General features: G+C 39.5%; 1 pseudogene; it reads left to right on the forward strand.

Annotated features, from left to right (window-relative positions):
• Csnk2a1-ps1 (casein kinase 2, alpha 1 polypeptide, pseudogene 1) lies at nucleotides 1,676-3,242 on the forward strand (annotated as a pseudogene).

Raw genomic sequence — 18,438 nt, forward strand, 5'->3', positions numbered from 1 at the left:
TTCCCTGAGAGCCTTACCAGAGCTCACTCAATCCATGAAGATGTTAATGAATAACAGTGATAAGCTGTTCACAGGTATGGTTGGAGCCCTCTGAATCCTGGATCAGCCCAGGTGAGCTCTCAGATGTTAAAAACAAATTATCCCTGAAAGATTGTGATGACACAAAGGTGAAATCAGGAGCCTGATCAAAGAGTAGTGGCAAGTTAGAGGTCATCATGACCTATATAGAAGCATCATGAGTGAAACATACTCTCTCTCTCTCTCTTTCTCGGTTTTGAACATATTGTAAATCACTGCTATGTTGCTTCATCAGCAAATCAATGTCAAATTCTTTGGTCTAGATTCATCTGTGATAATTCGCATGCTAATAAAAATTGCATTGCTAGCTATATTCCATTTCAAGAACATAAGAGTGGTAGGCAAGTGGTAGCAAAGAGGCAGACAAGGGAGACACTTGCACACAGCCTTGTCAAACCCCACCTCAGCTTTCCACTTTTGCTGACCATCCCTGTAAAGAGGATCCAACCCATGTTGAGCCTGGAATGCATATTGTTCAGATCTCTGGCCATTTTCCTCCAAAGACCCACCTCAAGAGTCTATGCCTGATGAGGGCTGTGTCTTTGCATATGTTGAAGCCCTAATCCAATAAAGGATGATGTTAATTCGATTTCTAAATAGAATCTTATAAAAAAATAACAAGTTGATGCCACATTGGAGTTTAGGAGCAAGACATGTGCCTAAAGTAGTATGAAAATTATCTTTGTGAACATATAAGAAAGGTTTGGAGAAGAAGGGGGAGAGAGAGAGAGAGAGAGGGAGGGGATAGTGGATTAAAGAATATATATTGTACACATAAATCCTAAGACGAGGCACTTAATTTAGAAGGCAAGATATGAAAGATTACCTACAAATCCCAGCAACTGAGAAGAAGTCCTTAAGTCAGTTGTGTCACTGTAACTTCAGACAGTTTGGTCTATCCAACAATTAATTATGACCACCACACTTCCATGAGCAAAGTCCCTTTCTGGGAGATAGAATTATGGCTGCTTAGGAAAACATATCCCCCCGTATCTGCCGCCCTATAATCACACTGAACTCCCACACCAGCTATGCTTAAATGTCATCAGAACACCCTGACGGCCAGCTCACTAGACAGAGCACCTGCATCCCACAATGCTTCATCTCAGCCCATGCTTGTCATTTGCACAGTGTACTTCAGTTAAACTGACAAATGAGATTCTGCCCAGGTAGCTCTGTAAGTTCAGTCTTGAGACTTTCAATCTGTGGATTTCAACTTTCCCATCTCTCTACAGGGAGAGAAGTGTCAAACTGATCGCCTGGCTCTCTACTCCATTAACATGACTCACTGCGCACTCTATACCTTGGCTTCAGGGCTCTCAAGTCTGGCTTCAGAAGCAAGGAAAAACTCAGCGCAGTTCACAAGCACTCTGGTGATATATAGATACCCACTTTATCTGCTGTTTCACTCTAAAGTCTCCAGCTTTGCTGTTGTTGGAGAAGACACTTAGAACTAAAACATGGTCATCAGACTAAGCAAGCCATCCTTCTTATTATCAGTCCAGGACACCCAGACTTGACAGAAATTGCGGAGGTTCTGCCCCTCTTCCTTGCCACTTAAATCCATCTAGAATGTGAATTAAATAAATGCCTCTCGGAGGGGGCTTCCGCTTCCAGCAGCGGAGGAGGCTGCAGCCTCTCTCTGGTCCTTGAGGTTGGCGGCCGAGCCCTGTGTCGCTGCCCCCTCCCCCTCCCCCTATTGCCGCTGCTGCTTCCACCGCAGTGTGACGAAAAAGGGTCTGAAACAAAGTCTTACCAACGTCTGATTTTGAACACAGTGACTGCTGGATCTTCAAACATCAAGTTCAGCCTTGTCTGTCAATCTGTCTGACGTGTCGGGACCCGTGCCAAGCGCGGCCATAGTTTACACAGATGTTAACAAACACAAACCCCGAGAGTACTGGGATTATGAATCACAGGTGGTGGAATGGGGAAATCAAGATGACTACCAGCTTGTTCGAAAATTAGGCAGGGGCAAATACAGTGAGGTGTTTGAAGCCACCAACATCACGAATAATAAAAAAGTTGTTGTTAAAATTCTCAAGCCAGGAAAAAAAAAAAAAAAAGAAGAAGAAAATTAAGCGTGAAATAAAGATTTTGGAGAATTTGAGAGGTGGGCTCAACATCACACTTGCAGACATTGTAAAAGACCCTGTGTCTTTGAACATGGAAACAACACAGAATTCAAGCAATTGTACCAGACGTTAACAGACTATGACATTCGCTTTTACATGTATGACATTCTGAAAGCCCTGGATTATTGTCACAGCATGGGGATTATGCACAGAGATGTGAAACCCCATAATGGCACGATTGATCATGAGCACAGAAAGCTTCGGCTCATAGACTGGGGTTTAGCTGAGTTTTACCATCCAGGCCAAGAGTATAATGTCCGAGTTGCTTCTTGATATTTCAAAGGTCCAGAGCTACTTGTAGATTATCAGATGTATGATTATAGTTTGGATATGTGGATCTTGGGTTGTATGCTGGCCAGTATGATCTTCTGGAAGGAGCCATTTTTTCCATGGACATGACAATTATGATCAGTTGGTGAGGAGAGCCAAGGTTCTGGGAACAGAAGATTTATATGACTATATTGACAAGTACAACATTGAATTAGATCCACATTTCAACGATATCTTGGGCAGACACTCCGGTAAGCGATGGGAACGCTTTGTCCACAGTGAAAACCAGCATCTTGTCAGCCCTGAGGCCTTGGATTTTCTGGACAAGCTGCTGCTATACGACCAACAGTCACGGCTCACTGCAAGAGAGGCCATGGAGCACCCTTACTTCACTGTTGTGAAGGACCAGGCTCGAATGAGTTCCACTAGCATGGTAGGGGCAGCACACATGTCAGCAGTGCCAATATGACATCAGCGATTTCTTCAATGCCAACCCCTTCACCCCTTGGACCTCTGGCAGGCTCACCAGTGATTGTTGCTGCCAACTCACTTGGGATACCTGTTCCAACTGCTGCTGGCGCTCAGCAGTAATGACCCCCCATCTATTTTCTGATGCCTGAGCAGAGGTGGGGAAGTCCACCCTTCTCCTTGATGCAGCTTGCGCCTGGTTGGGAGGGGTGAGAACACTTCAGAAGCACCATGTCTGAACCGTTGTTGTGGATTTAGTAGTTGAGTCAAAAAAAAATTATAGGCTGATTTCCTTCCTTCCTTCCTTCCTTCCTTCCTTCCTCTCTCTCTCTCTCTCTCTCTCTCTCTCTCTCTCTCTCTCTCTCTCTCTTTCTTTCCTTTAAAAAAAACTTGGACTTTTCATAACTCTCATTTCTCTTGTGTCTGTGACCTTCTAGTGGCAATCCACAATTCCTCATCCCCCTTGCTACCTAATTTTATTCAATTAACTGACCCTCTATACCGCTCTCATATTTCCTTCTGATTCTGATAACGCCACACTTCTGTCTTCCTCCTCCTTTCTCCATCCCTTGTCCCCCTTTCCTTCTGTCTTCCACAATCATCCTATTCCACCCTCAATGCAGGTCTAAAGCTTTCACCCCCTGATCTTCCTTCCTTCTATGCTCCATAAGGTCTGTTGGTTTTATCATATGCACTGTGAGCTTTTGGGATAGTATCCACTTATTAGTTAATATGTGTGTTCTCTTGTGTTTGGGTTACCACACTCAGCATGATATTTTCTAATCCCATGCATTTGCCTGCAAATTTCATAAAGGTTTTAATTGCTGCATATTACTCCATTGTGTATATACACCACATTTTCTATATCCATTCTTCTCTTGAGGGACATCTGGGTTGTTTCCAGCTTCTAGCTATTATAAATAAGGTTGCTATGAACATAGTGGAGCATGTGTCCTTCTTACATGTTAGAGCATCTTTTGGGTTTATGTCAAGGAGTGGTATAGCTGGTCCTCAGGTAATACTATCCGGTTTTCTGAGGAACTGCCAGACTGATTACCAGAGTGGCTGTACCAGCTTGCAGTCCCACCAACAGGGGAGGAGTGTTCCTCTTTCTCCACATCCTCGCCAGCATCTGTTGTCACCTGAGGTTTTGATCTTAGCCATTCTGACTGGTGTGAACTGGAATCTCAGGGTTGTTTTGAGTGTTTCCCTGATGAGCATTTCTTTAAGTGTTTCTCAGTCTTTCGAAATTCCTTGGTTGAGAGTTCTCTATTTATTTCAATAGTCCAATTCTTAATAGGGTTATTTGGTTCACTGGAATCTGCCTTCTGGAGTTTTTTTTGTATATTTTGGATATTAGCTCTCTATCAGATGTAGAGTTAACAAATATGTTTTCCTAATCTGTGGGAAAATATCATGCAGTTTTTATCACTATTGCTCTATATAGTACAGCTTGAGGTCAGGGATGGTGATTCCAGAAGAAGTTTGTATTTTTGTTTTGTTTTGTTTTGTTTTGTTTTGCTTTGCTTTGTTTTGTTTTGTTTTTATTGTTGAGAATAGTTTTGGCTATCCTAGGTTTACTGTTCTTTCAAATGAAGTGGAAAATTGCTCTTCCTAATTCTATGAAGAATTGAGTTGGAATTTTGATAATGATTGTAATGAATATGTAGATTGCTTTTGGCAAGATAACCATTTTTTCTATATTAATCCTGCCAATTCATGAGCATGGTAGATCTTTCCATCTTCTGAGATCTTCTTCAATTTCTTTTTTCAGAGACATGAAGTTCTTGTCGTACAAAGCTGTCAGTTGTTTGGTTAGAGTCATACCAAGATATTTTATATTATTTGTGACTATTGGAAGGGTGTCATTTCCATACTTTCTTTCTCATCCTTTTTATCCTTGGTTTAGAGGAAGGATAGTGATTTGTTTGAGTTAATATTATATCCAGCCACTTTGATGAAGTTGTTCATCAGCTGTAAGAGCTCTCTGGTAGAATTTTGGGGGACACTTATGTATACAATCATACCATCTGCAAAAAGTGATAACTTTACTTCCTCCTTCCCAGTTTGTATCCCTTTGATCTCTTTTTGTTTTCTAAATGCCCTGGCTAGAGCTTCAAGTACTATATTGAATAGGTAGGGAGAGATGGACAGCCTTATATAGTCCCTTATTTTAATGGAATTGCTTTGAGTTTCTCTGCATTTATTTTGATGTTAGTGATTGGTTTGCTGTATATTGTTTTTATTATATTTAGGTATACATCATGAATTCCAGATCTCTCCAATTCTTTTAACATGAATGGGTGTTTTATTTTTTCAAAGGCTTTTTCTGCATTTAATGAAATGATCGTGTGGTTTTTTTCTTTGAGTTTGTTTATGTATTGGATCATATTGATGGATTTCCATATATTGAGCCATACCTTCATCCCTGGGATGAAGCCTACTTGTTCATGGTGTATAATCATTTTGATGTGTTCTTGGCTAGGGTTTGTGAGAATTTTATCAAATATTTTTGCATCGATAATCATAAGAGAAATTAGTTTGTAGTTTTCTTTCATTGTTAGATCTTTTTGTGGATAACATATCAGTGGCTTCATAGAAAGAATTGGGCAGTGTTCCCTCTGTTTCTATTTTGTCGAATAGTTCAAAGGATATTGCTATTAAATCTTCTTTAAAAGTCTCATAGAATTCTGCACTAAAACTATCTGGCCCAGGGATCTTTTAGGTTGGGAGACTTTTAATGATAGCATCTATTTCCTGTGGGTTTGTGGGGCTGTTTCAATGGTTTTTCTGATACTGATTTAATTTTGGTAGGTGGTATTTGTCTAGAAAATCATCCATTCATCCACATTTTTTAGTTTTGTTGAGCATAGATTTTTGTAGTAGGATCTGTTTATTTCTGAAATTCCTCAGTTTCTGTAGTTATGTCTCTCTTTTCATTCCTGATTTTGTTAAGTGGATACTGTCTCTGTGCCCTCTGGTTAGTGTGACTAAGGGTTTGTCTATCTTATTGATTTTCTCAAAGAACCAGCTCCTGGTTCTCTTGATTCTTTGTATAGTTCTTTTCATTTATACTTGGTTGATTTCAGCCCTGAGTTTATTTCTTCCCATCTCTTACTCTTGGGTGTATTTGCTTCTTTTTGTTCTAGAGCTTTCTGGTGCACTGTTGAGCTGCTAGTATATGCTCCCCTCAGTTCTTTTTGGAGGCACTCAGAGCTATGAGTTTTCTTCTTAGCACTGCTTTTATTGTGTCCCATAAGTTATGGTATGTAGTGCCTTCATTTTCCTTGAATTCTAAAAAGTCTTTAATTTCTTTATTTCTTACCTGACCATATTATCATTGAGTAAATAGTTGTTCAGCTTCCATATGTATATGGGCTTTCTGTTGTTTTTGTTGTTATTGAAGACCAGCCTTGGTGGTAGTCCAACAGGATACATGGGATTAATTCAGTGTTCTTAATATCTGTTGAGGTAGCGCACGCGCGCGCGCGTGTGTGTGTGTGTGTGTATGTGTGTGTGTGTGTGTATGTGTGTGTGTGTGTGTGTGTGTGTATGTGTGTGTGTGTGTGTATGTGTGTGTGTGTGTGTGTGTGTGTGTGTGTATGTGTGTGTGTGTGTGTTTCTGAGTATGTGGTAGATTTTTGAGAATTGAGGTGCTCAGAAGGAGGTATATTCGTTTGTTTTAGGGTGAAATGTTCTGTAGATATCTGTTAAATCCATTTGGTTCATAACTTCTTTTAGTTTCACTGTGTCTCTGTTTAGTTTCTGTTTCCATGATCTATTCATTGGTGAGAGTTGGGTGTTGAAATCTCCTATATTATTGTGTGAGATTCAATGTGTGTTTTGAGGTTTAGTAATGTTTCTCTTACAAATGTAGGTACACTTGAATTTGGGCATAGATTTTCAGAATTAAGAGTTCACCCTAATGAATTTTTCCTTTGATAAGTATGTAGTGATTTTCCCCATCTTTTTTGATAACATTCAGTTGAAAGTCTATTTTGTTGGGTATTAGGATGGGTACTCCAGCTCGTTTCTTGGGACCATTTGCTTAGGAATTTTCCCATCATTTGCTTTGATGGATTTTGCATCTGTCTCTGACTCTGAGGCATTTCTTGTATGCAGCAAAATGCTGGATGCTGTTTACATATTTTTGTTGTTAGAATTGGAATTACATTTGTATGCTTCTCTTCTTTTGGATTTGTTGTGAAAAGATTAATTTCTTGCTTTTTTCTTGTGTGTAGTTTCCCTCCACATGTTGGATTTTCCTTCTGTTATCCTTTGTATGGCAGGATTAGTAGAAAGATATAGTTTAAATTTAGTTTTGTCTTGGAAAACTTTGGTTTCTCCATCTATGGTAATTGAGAATTTTCCTGTGTATAGTAGCCTGGGCTGGCATTTTTGATCTCTTAGGGTCTTTATGACATCTAATCTGTCTATTAAGCTCTTCTGGCTTTAATAGTCTCTGGTGAGAAGTCTGGAATAATTTTCATAACTTTGCCTTTATATGTTACTTGACCATTTTCCTTTACTGCTTTCAATATTTCTTTGTTCTGTGCATTTAGTGTTTTAGTTATTATATGATGAGAGGAATTTCTTTTCTGGTCCCATTTGTTTTGTGTTCTGTAAGCTTCTTGTATGTTTATGGGCATTTCTTCCTTTAGTTTAGTAGAGTTTTCTTATATAATTTTTTGAAGATGTTTGCTGGCCCTTTGAGTTGGATATATTCACCTTCTTCTATACTGATTATTCTCAGGTTGGGTCTTTTCATTGCTTCCTGGTTTTCTTGAATGTTTTGAGATAGGAGCTTTTTGCTTTTTGTGGTTTTTTTTTTTTTTTTGACTATTGTGTCTATGTCAGGTATTGTGTCTTCTGCCACTGAAATTCTCTCTTTTGTCTCTTGTATTCTGTTGATGATGCTTAATTCTGTGACTCCTATTCTCTTTCCTAGGTTTTTCCATCTCCAGGGCTGTCCCTTTCAGTTTTGTAAAAATTATTCTACTTTCATATTTAGACCCTCAGTGGTTTTGTTCAATTTCTTCTCCTGGTTGCATTCTCCTGTATTTCTTTAAGGGATTTATGTGTTCTCTTTTTAAGGGTTTCCACTTTTTTTACTTGTGTTCTACAGCATTTCTTTAAGGGAGTAATTAATGTTCTTTTAAAGTCCTCTATCATCTTCGTGAAATGAAAGTTTAGATCTGAATCTTGTTTTAAGGGTGTTGTTGGGTATCCAGGATTTGCTGTGATGGGAGAACTGGGTTCTGATGTTGTGAAGTCAAATTGGTTTCTGTTGCTTATGTTCTTATGTTTGCCTCTCACCATCTGGTTATCTTTAGTGTTATTTACACTCCCTGTCTATGTCTAGAACCTGTCCTACCCGTGATCCTGTTATCCTGGGAAGTCAAGCTGGGGGGCAGGGCTGCCACAGGTGTGTGTGCTATGTGGGATCAGGTTTCTGTACCTGGCAGGCACTGGTAGAAGCCAGAAGGTGTCCAGATCTCAGTCTGGGAGTGGAATCTGTTTCCCTAGTATGTCTGGTCTCAGAGCAGGGGTTAAGGTCTCATCTGTGAAGTTGGATGTGTCTGAATATCTGGGGGTCGAGCTGCAACTGGTGTGTGTGCTGTGAGGATTCAGGCTAGTTCCGGGCCTCCACTCTTGGCCTGCACAGGAGGGAGCTAAAAAATGCCCAAATCTCTGGCCTGAAGTCTATTTTGTAAAGAGAAAATATATAGTAGAATTTCTGGTGTGCAGATTTAAAGATTTTTACTGAGACAATTGATGTGCATTAATTCATAAAATAGCTTTAAATTCTCTGTGATTGTTTGAGCTGCACATCACTGAAGGTCTTAGTCCTGGCTCTACTCCTTGCTTGTCCTTAGACTTTGCTTGAAGTGACTTGATAGTAAACATATGTATTTTGTTCATCAGGGTTTAAAGGAAAGCAGGGAAGTTTCCTCTAAGTTTTACTTAATATTATACCTTTCCTCCTTCCATCATTGTTGTTAAAATGTGATTCACTAGGCAGATAAACATCATTTAATTTAAGACCTAGTGTCCATATTTACTTTACTTAAATAAAATAAATGGGATTTTCTAGTTATTTCTGGTGTTCTAAAGAATATAAATGAGACCAAGACTAGTCTGCACAGGTGAGAGTGTGGACTACAGAAGCTAAGAGCTTCTGGGACAGGCAGGAGCCATAGAACTTCTGAGACAGTCCCTGTTTCAAGCTCCAGACATCCAGGCACCTTCCCTGCCTGAGGAGAGGTGTCTGCCCAGCCTGGGAGGGAGTTGCTAGAGCATCTGCAGGAAACATTGTGGTTCCCGGGTTCCACTGAGACTAGTCTGTGCAGGTGAGAGTGTGGACTACAGAAGCTAACAGCTTCTGGGACAGGTGGGAGCCAAAGAGCTTCTGACGCAGACCCCTTTTTGGCCTCCAGACATCCGGGCACCTTCCCTGCCAGAGGAGAGGTGTCCCAGGAGGGCTTTGCCTGAGTACCTGAGGGAGTCATCTTGGTCCCTGGAGACCGCTGAGACTAGTCTGCACAAGTGCGAGTGTGGACTACAGAAGCTAACAGCTTCTGGGACAGGTTCTGTTTCAGGCCATCATCTTCTGCCAGGAGGCAAGTCCAAATGCTAGATATCTGTGCACCTTCCCTGAAAGAGGAGAGCCTGCCTGGAGAGAGTGCTCTGACCACTGAAACTCAGGAGAGAGCTAGTCTCCCAGGTCTGCTGGTAGAGAATAACAGAATCAGGAGAGGAACAAGCTCTAACCAGAGACAAATATAACAACTGACTCCAGAGATTAACAGATGGCAAAAGGCAGACAAAAGAATCATACTAAGAGAAACCAAGACCACTTACCATCATCAAAACCCAGCACTCCCATTTCAGCCAGTCCTGGGCACACCAACACACCCAAAAACCTAGACGCAGATTTAAAGGCATATCTCATGATGATGTAAGAAGACATCAAGAAGGACTTTAATAACTCACTTAAAGAAATACAGGAGAGGGCTGGTGAGATGGCTCAGTGGGTAAGAGCACCTGACTGCTCTTCCGAAGGTCTGGAGTTCAAATCCCAGCAACCACATGGTGGCTCACAACCATCTGTAACAAGATCTGATGCCCTCTTCTGGAGTGTCTGAAGACAGCTACAGTGTACTTACATATAATAAATAATATATATATATATATATATATATATTCAAATATAATAAATAAATAAATAAATCTTTAAAAAAAAAAAGAAGAAATACAGGAGAACACTGCTAAAGAGTCGCAAGTCCTTAAAGAAAAACAGGAAAACATATCCAAACAGGTGATGAAAATGAACAAAACAATACTAGAACTAAAAAGGGAAATAGACACAATAAAGAAAACCCAAAGTGAGACAACGCTAGAGATAGAAACCCTAGGAAAGAAATCTGGAACCATCAATGTTAGCATCAGCAACAGAATACAAGAAATGGAAGAGAGAATCTCAGGTGCAGAAGATTGCATAGACAACATGGGCACAACAATCAAAGAAAATGCAAAATGCAAAAGGATCCTAACTCAAAATATCCAGGAAATCCAGGACACAATGAGAAGACCAAACCTATGGATAATAGGAGTAGATGAGAATGAAGATTTTTCAACGTAAAGGGCCAGCAAATATCTTCAACAAAATTATAGAAGAAAACTTCCCAAACCTAAAGAAAGAGATGCCCATGAACATACAAGAAGCCTACAGAACTCCAAATAGACTGGACCAGAAAAGAAATTCCTCCCGACACATAATAATCAGAACAACAAATGCACTAAATAAAGATAGAATATTAAAAGCAGTAAGGGAAAAAGGTCAAGTAACATATAAAGGCAGGCCTATTAGAATTACACCAGATTTTTCACCAGAGAATATGAAAGCCAGAAGATCCTGGACAGTTGTAGTACAGACCCTAAGAGAACACAACTGCCAGCACAGGCTACTATACCTAGCCAAACTTTCAATTACTGTAGATGGAGAAACCAAAGAATTACATGACAAAACCAAATTCACACATTATCTTTACACGAATCCAGCCCTTCAAAGGATAATAACAGGAAGAAAAAAAAAAAAAGAAAAACAATACAAGGACAGAAACAACATCCTAGAAAAAGTGAGAAAGTAGTCCTTCAACAATCCTAAAAGAAGACAGCCACAAGAACAGAACACCAAATTTAACAACAAAAATAATAGGAAGCAACAAATACTTTTCCTTAATATCCCTTAATATCAATGGACTCAACTCCCTAAAGAAAGGACGTAGACTAACAGACTAGCTACACAAACAGGACCCAACATTTTGCTGCTTACAGGAAACCCATCTCATGGAAAAAGACAGACACTACCTCAGAGTGAAAGGCTGAAAAAAAATTTTTCCAAGCAAGTGGTCTGAAGAAACAACCTGGAGTAGCCATTCTAATATCTAATAAAATCAACTTCGAACCCAAAGTCATCAAAAAAGACAAGGAGGGGCACTTCATACTCATCAAAGGTAAAATTTTCCAAGAGGAACTCTCAATTCTGAATATCTATGATTCAAACACAAGGGCAGCCACATTCACTAAAGAAGCTCAAAGCACACATTGCACCTCACAAAATAATAATGGGAGACTTCAACATACCACTTTTATCAATGGACAGATCGTGGAAACAGAAAATAAACAGGGACACAGTGAAACTAACAGAAGTTATGAAACAAATGGATCTAACAGATATCTACAGAACGTTTAATCCTAAAACAAAAGGATATACATTCTTCTCAACACGACATGGTACTTTCTCCAAAATTGACCATATAATTGATCACAAAACAAGCCTCAACAGATACAAAAATATTGAAATTGTCCCATGTATCCTATCAGATCACCATGGAATAAGGCTGATCTTCAATAACAAAATAAATACTAGAAAGCCAACATTCACATGGACACTGAACAACACTCTTCTCAATGATAGCTTGGTCAAGGAAGGAATAAAGAAAGAAATTAAGGATTTTTTTAGAGTTTAATGAAAATGAAGCCACAACATACCCAAACTTATGGGATACAATGAAAGAATTTCTAAGAGGAAAACTCATAGCTCTGAGTGCCTCCAAAAAGAAACTAGAGAGAGCACACACTAGCAGCTTGACAATGCACCTAAAAGGTCTAGAACAAAAGGAAGCAAATTCACCCAAGAGGAGTAGATAGCAGGAAATAATCAAACTCAGGGGCAAAATCAACCAAGTGGAAACAAGAAGAACTATTCAAAGAATCAACCAAACGAGAAGCTAGTTCTTTGAGAAAATCAACAAGATAGATAAACCCTTAACCATAATCATTAGAGGGCACAGGGGCAGCATCCTAATTAACAAAATCAGAAATGAAAAGGGAGACATAACAACAGATCCTGAAGAAATCCAAAACACCATCAAATCCTTCTACAAAAGGCTATACTCAACAAAACTGGAGAACCTGAATGAAATGGATAAGTTCCTAGACAGATACCAGGCACCAAAGTTAAATCAGGATCAGGTTAATTATCTAAACAGTCCTATATCACCTAAAGAAATAGAAGCAGTCGTTAATAGACTCCCAACTAAAAAAAGCACAGTCCCAGATGGGTTTAGAGTTCTATCAGACCTTTAAAGAATATCTAATTCCAGTTCTTCACAAACTATTCCGCAAAATGGAAGCAGAAGGTACTCTACCCAACTCATTCTATGAAGCCACAATTACTCTGATACCTAAACCACAAAAAGACCCAACAAAGATAGAGAACTTCATACCAATTTCCCTTATTAATATAGATGCAAAAATACTGAATAAAATTCTCACTAACCGGAGCCAAGAACACATCAAAACAATCATCCATCCTGACCAAATAGGTTTCATTCCAGGGATGTTGGGATGGTTTAATATACGGAAATCCATCAACTTAATCCAGTATATAAAGAAACTCAAGGACAAAAACCACATGATCATCTCGATAGATGCTGAGAAAGCATTTGACAAAATCCAACACCCATTCATAATAAAAGTCTTGGAAAGATCAGGAATTCAAGGCCCATCCCTAACCATGATAAAAGCAATCTACAGCAAACCAGTAGCCAATATCCAAGTAAATGGTGAGAAGCTGGAAGCAATCCCACTAAAATCAGGGACTAGAAAAGGCTGTCCACTTTCTCCCTACCTATTCAACATTATACTTGAAATCCTAGCCAGAGCAATTAGACAACAAAAGGAGATTAAGGAGATACAAATTGGAAAGGAAGAAGTCAAAATATCACTTTTTGCAGATGCTATGATAGTATATATAAGTGACCCTAAAAATTTCACCGGGGAACTCCTAAACCTGATAAACAACTTCAATGAAGTAGCTGAATATAAAATTAACTCAAACAAGTCAATGGCCTTTCTGTACACAAAGAATAAACAGGCTGAGAAAGAAATTAGGGAAACAACACCCTTCTCAATAGTCACAAATAATATAAAATACCTTGGCGTGACTCTAACTAAGGAAGTGAAAGATCTGTATGATAAAAACTTCAAGTCTCTGAAGAAAGAAATTAATGAAGATCTCAGAAGATGGAAAGATCTCCCATGCTCATGAATTGGCAGGATCAATATAGTAAAAATGGCTATATTGCCAAATGCAATCTACAGATTCATTGCAATCCCCATCAAAATTTCAACTCAATTCTTTAACAAATTAGAAAGGGCAACCTGAAAATTCATCTGGAAAAACAAAAAACCTAGGATAGCAAAAACTCTTCTCAAGGATAAAAGAACCTCTGGTGGAATCACCATGCCTGACCTAAAGCTGTACTACAGAGTAATTGTGATAAAAACTGCATGTTACTGGTATAGCAACAGACAAAGTAGATCAATGGAATAGAATTGAATACCCAGAAATGAACCCACACACCTATGGTCACTTGATCTTTGACAAGGGAGCTAAAACCATACAGTGGAAAAAGACAGCATTTTCAACAAATGGTGCTGGCACAACTTGGGGTTATTGTGTAGAAGAATGCGAATTGATCCATTACTATCTCCTTGTACTAAGGTCAAATCTAAGTGGATTAAGGAACTTCACATAAAACCAAAGACAGTGAAACTTATAGAGGAGAAAGTAGCTAAAAGCCTTGAAGATATGGGCACAGGGGAAATATTCCTGAATAGAACAGCCATGACTTGTGCTGTAAGATCAACAATCAACAAATGGGACCTCATAAAATTACAAAGCTTCTGCCAGGCAAAAGACACTGTCAAAAATACAAAAAGGCCACCAACAGATTGGGAAAGGATCTTTACCTATCCTAAATCAGATAGGGGACTAATATCCAATATATACTAAGAATTCAAGAAGGTGGAGTCCAGAAAATCAAATAAACCCATTAAAAATGGGATTCAGAGCTAAACAAAGAATTCTCACCTAAGGAATACCGAATGGCAGAGAAGCACCTGAAAAAATGTTCAACATCCTTAATCATCAGGGAAATGCAATTCAAAACAACCCTGAGATTCCACCTCACACCAGTCAGAATGGCTAAGATCCAAAATTCAGGTGACAGCAGATACTGGTGAGGATGTGGAGAAAGATGAACACTCCTTCATTGTTGGGGGAATTGCAAGCTTTTACAACCACTCTGGAAATCAGTCTGGTGGTTCCTCAGAAAATTGGACATAGTACTACCAGAGGATCTCACAATACCTCTCCTGGCCATATATCCAGAAGATGTCCCAACTGGTAAGAAGGACACATGCTCAACTATGTTCATAGCAGGCTTATTTGTAATAGCAAGAAGCTGGAAAGAACCCAGATGCCCCTCAACGGAGGAGTGCGTACAGAAAATTTGGTACATTTACAGAATGGAGTAATACTCAGCTATTAAAAAGAATGAATTTATAAAATTCTTAGGCAAATGGATGCACCTGGGGGGCATCATCCTGATTGAGGTAACCCAATCACAAAATAACTCACACAATATGTGCTCACTGATAAGTGGATATTAGCTCAGAAACTTAGAATACCCAAGATATAAGATATAATTTGCGAAACACATGAAACTCAAGAAGAACGAAGACCAAAGTGTGGACACTTCGCCCCTTCTTAGAATTGGGAACAAAACACCCATGGAAGAAGTTACAGAGACAAAGTTTGGAGCTGAGACGAAAGGATAGACCATTTAGAGACTCCCATATCCGGTGATCCATCCCCTAGTCAGCTTCCAAACGCTGACATCATTGCATACTCTAGCAAGATTTTTCTGAAAGATATAGCTGTCTCTTGTGAGAATATGCTGGGGCCTAGCCAACACAGAAGCGGATGCTCACAGTCAGCTATTGGATGGATCACAGGGCCCCCAATGGAGAAGCTAGAGAAAGTACCCAAAGAGCTGGGGGGATCTGCACCCCTATAGGTGGAACAACAATATGAACTAACCAGTACCCCTTGGAGCTCGTGTCTCTAGCTGCATATGTATCAGAAGATGGCCTATTCTGCCATCAGTGGAAAGAGAGGCCCATTGGTCGTGCAAACTTTATATGCCTCAGTACAGGCGAATGCCAGGGCCAAGAAGTGGAAGTGGGTGGGTAGGGGAGTGCGTGGGTAGCCTGTGGGGGACTTTTGGGGTAGCATTGGAAATGTAAATGAAATAAATACCTAGTAAAATATTTTTTAAAAAAGAAGTGACTAATATTAATGCTTAAAATATAGAATATAAATAAGTCTGTTCATGAGCAATGCCTCTGCTTTTTTGCTCTGTTTTGTTTTGTTTTGTTTCCTTCGAGATTAAAAAGAGTAAGGTTATTACAAGATACTAATAGTAGTTAAAGTTTAAGCCAAGCAATTAGAAATTTGAATGTCCCTATCAAAATTCCAACACAATTCATCAAAGATATGGAAAGAACAATTCTCAAATTCATCTGAAAACACAAAAAATTAAGAATAGTGAATACAATTCTTAACAATAAAAGAATGCCTAGAGGAATCACCATCCCTGACCTCAAGTTTTATTGCAGAGCAATAGTGATAAAAACTACATGGCATTGGTACACTGACATGGAGGTAGATCAATAGAATAGAATTGAAGATCTAGAAATAAAACCACACACATATCTACACTTAATCTTTTAAAAGGATGCCAAAAATATACAATGAAAAATAAAGCATCTTCAATGAATGGTGCTGATATAACTGGCTGTCTATATGTGGAAAAATGAAAATAGAACCATATTTCTCACCTTTCAGATAGCTCAAGTCCAAGTGTTTCAAGGACCTCAGCAGAAAACCAGATACACTGAATCTAATAGAAGAGAAAGTGGGAAAGAGCCCTGAACTCATTCACATAGGGGAAAATTTCCTAACGAGAACTCCAATGGCTCTCACTCTAAGATAAAGAATTGATAAGGCAGAATCAATATAGTAAAAATGGCTATCTTGCCAAAAGCAATCTACAGATTCAATGCAATCCCCATCAAAATTCCAACTCAATTCTTCAACGAATTAGAAAGGGCAATCAGCAGATTCATCTGGAATAACAAAAAACCTAGGATAGCAAAAACTGTTCTCAAGGATAAAAGAACCTCTGGTGGAATCACCATGCCCGACCTAAAGCTGTACTACAGAGCAATTGTGATAAAAACTGCATGGTACTGGTACAGCGACAGACAAGTAGACCAATGGAACAGAATTGAAGACCCAGAGATGAACCCACACACCTATGGTCAATTGATCTTTGACAAGGGAGCTAAAACCATCCAGTGGAAAAAAGACAGCATTTTCAACAAATGGTGCTGGCACAACTGGCTGTTATCATGTAGAAGATTGCGAATTGATCCATTACTATCTCTTTGTACTAAGGTCAAATCTAAGTGGATTAAGGAACTCCACATAAAACCAGAGACACTGAAACTTATAGAGGAGAAAGTAGGGAAAAGCCTCGAAGATATGGGCACAGGGGAAATATTCCTGAATAGAACAGCAATGGCTTGTGCTGTAAGATCGAGAATCAATAAATGGGACCTCATAAAATTGCAAAGCTTCTGCAAGGGAAAAGACACTGTCAATAAGTCAAATAGACCACCAACAGATTGGGAAAGGATATTTACCTATCCCAAATCGGACAGGGGACTAATATTCAATATATATAAAGAACTCAAGAAGGTAGACTCCATAAAATCAAATAACCCCATTAAAAAATGGGGCTCAGAACTGAACAAAGATTTCTCACCCGAGGAATACCGAATGGCAGATAAGCACCTGAAAAAATGTTCAACATCCTTAATCATCAGGGAAATGCAAATCAAAACAACTCTGAGATTCCACCTCACACCAATCAGAATGGCTAAGATCAAAAATTCAGATGACAGCAGATGCTGGCGAGGATGTGGAGAAAGAGGAACACTCCTCCATTGTTGGTGGGATTGCAAGCTTTTACAACCACTCTGGAAATCAGTCTTGTGGTTCCGCAGAAAATTGGACATAGTACTACCGGAAGATCCAGCAATACCTCTTCTGGGCATATATCCAGAAGATGCCCCAACCGGTAAGAAGGACACATGCTCCACTATGTTCATAGCAGCCTTATTTATAATAGCCAGAAGCTGGAAAGAACCCAGATGCCCCTCAACAGAGGAATGGATACAGAAAATGTGGTACATTTACACAATGGAGTACTACTCAGCTATTAAAAAGAATGAATTTATGAAATTCCTAGGCAAATGGATGAACCTGTAGGGCATCATCCTGAGTGAGGTAACCGAATCACAAAGGAACTCTCACAATATGTACTCACTGATAAGTGGATATTAGCCCAGAAACTTAGGATACCCAAGATATAAGATACAATTTGCTAAACACATTAAACTCAAGAGAACGAAGACCAAAGTGTGGACACTTTGCCCCCTTCTTAGAATAGGAAACAAAACACCCATGGAAGGAGTTACAGAGACAAAATTTGAAAGTGTGATGAAAGGATGGACCATCTAGTGATTGCCATATCCAAAGATCCATCCCATGATCAGCTTCCAAATGCTGACACCATTGCATACACTAGCAAGATTTTGCTGAAAGGACCCAGATATAGCTGTCTCTTGTGAGACTATGCCAGGGCCTAGTAAACACAGAAGTGGATGCTCATAGTAAGCTATTGAATGGACCACAGGGCCCCCAATGGAGGAACTAGAGAAAGCACCCAAGGAACTAAAGGGAACTGCAACCCTATAGGTGGGACAACAATATGAACTAAGCAGTATCCTAGAGCTTGTGTCTCTAGCTGCATATGTATCAAAAGATGGCCTAGTCGGCCATCACTGCAAAGAGAGGCCCATTGGACTTGCAAACTTTATATGCCCCAGTACAGGGGAACGCCAGGGCCAAAAAGGGGGAGTGGGTGGGTAGGGGAGTGGGGGGGGTGGGTATGGGGGACTTTTGGTATAGCATTGGAAATGTAAATGAGCTAAATACCTAATAAAAAAT

Source organism: Mus musculus, chromosome 14, assembly GCF_000001635.26.
Source record: "Mus musculus strain C57BL/6J chromosome 14, GRCm38.p6 C57BL/6J".
Taxonomy (NCBI): Eukaryota; Metazoa; Chordata; class Mammalia; order Rodentia; family Muridae; genus Mus; species Mus musculus.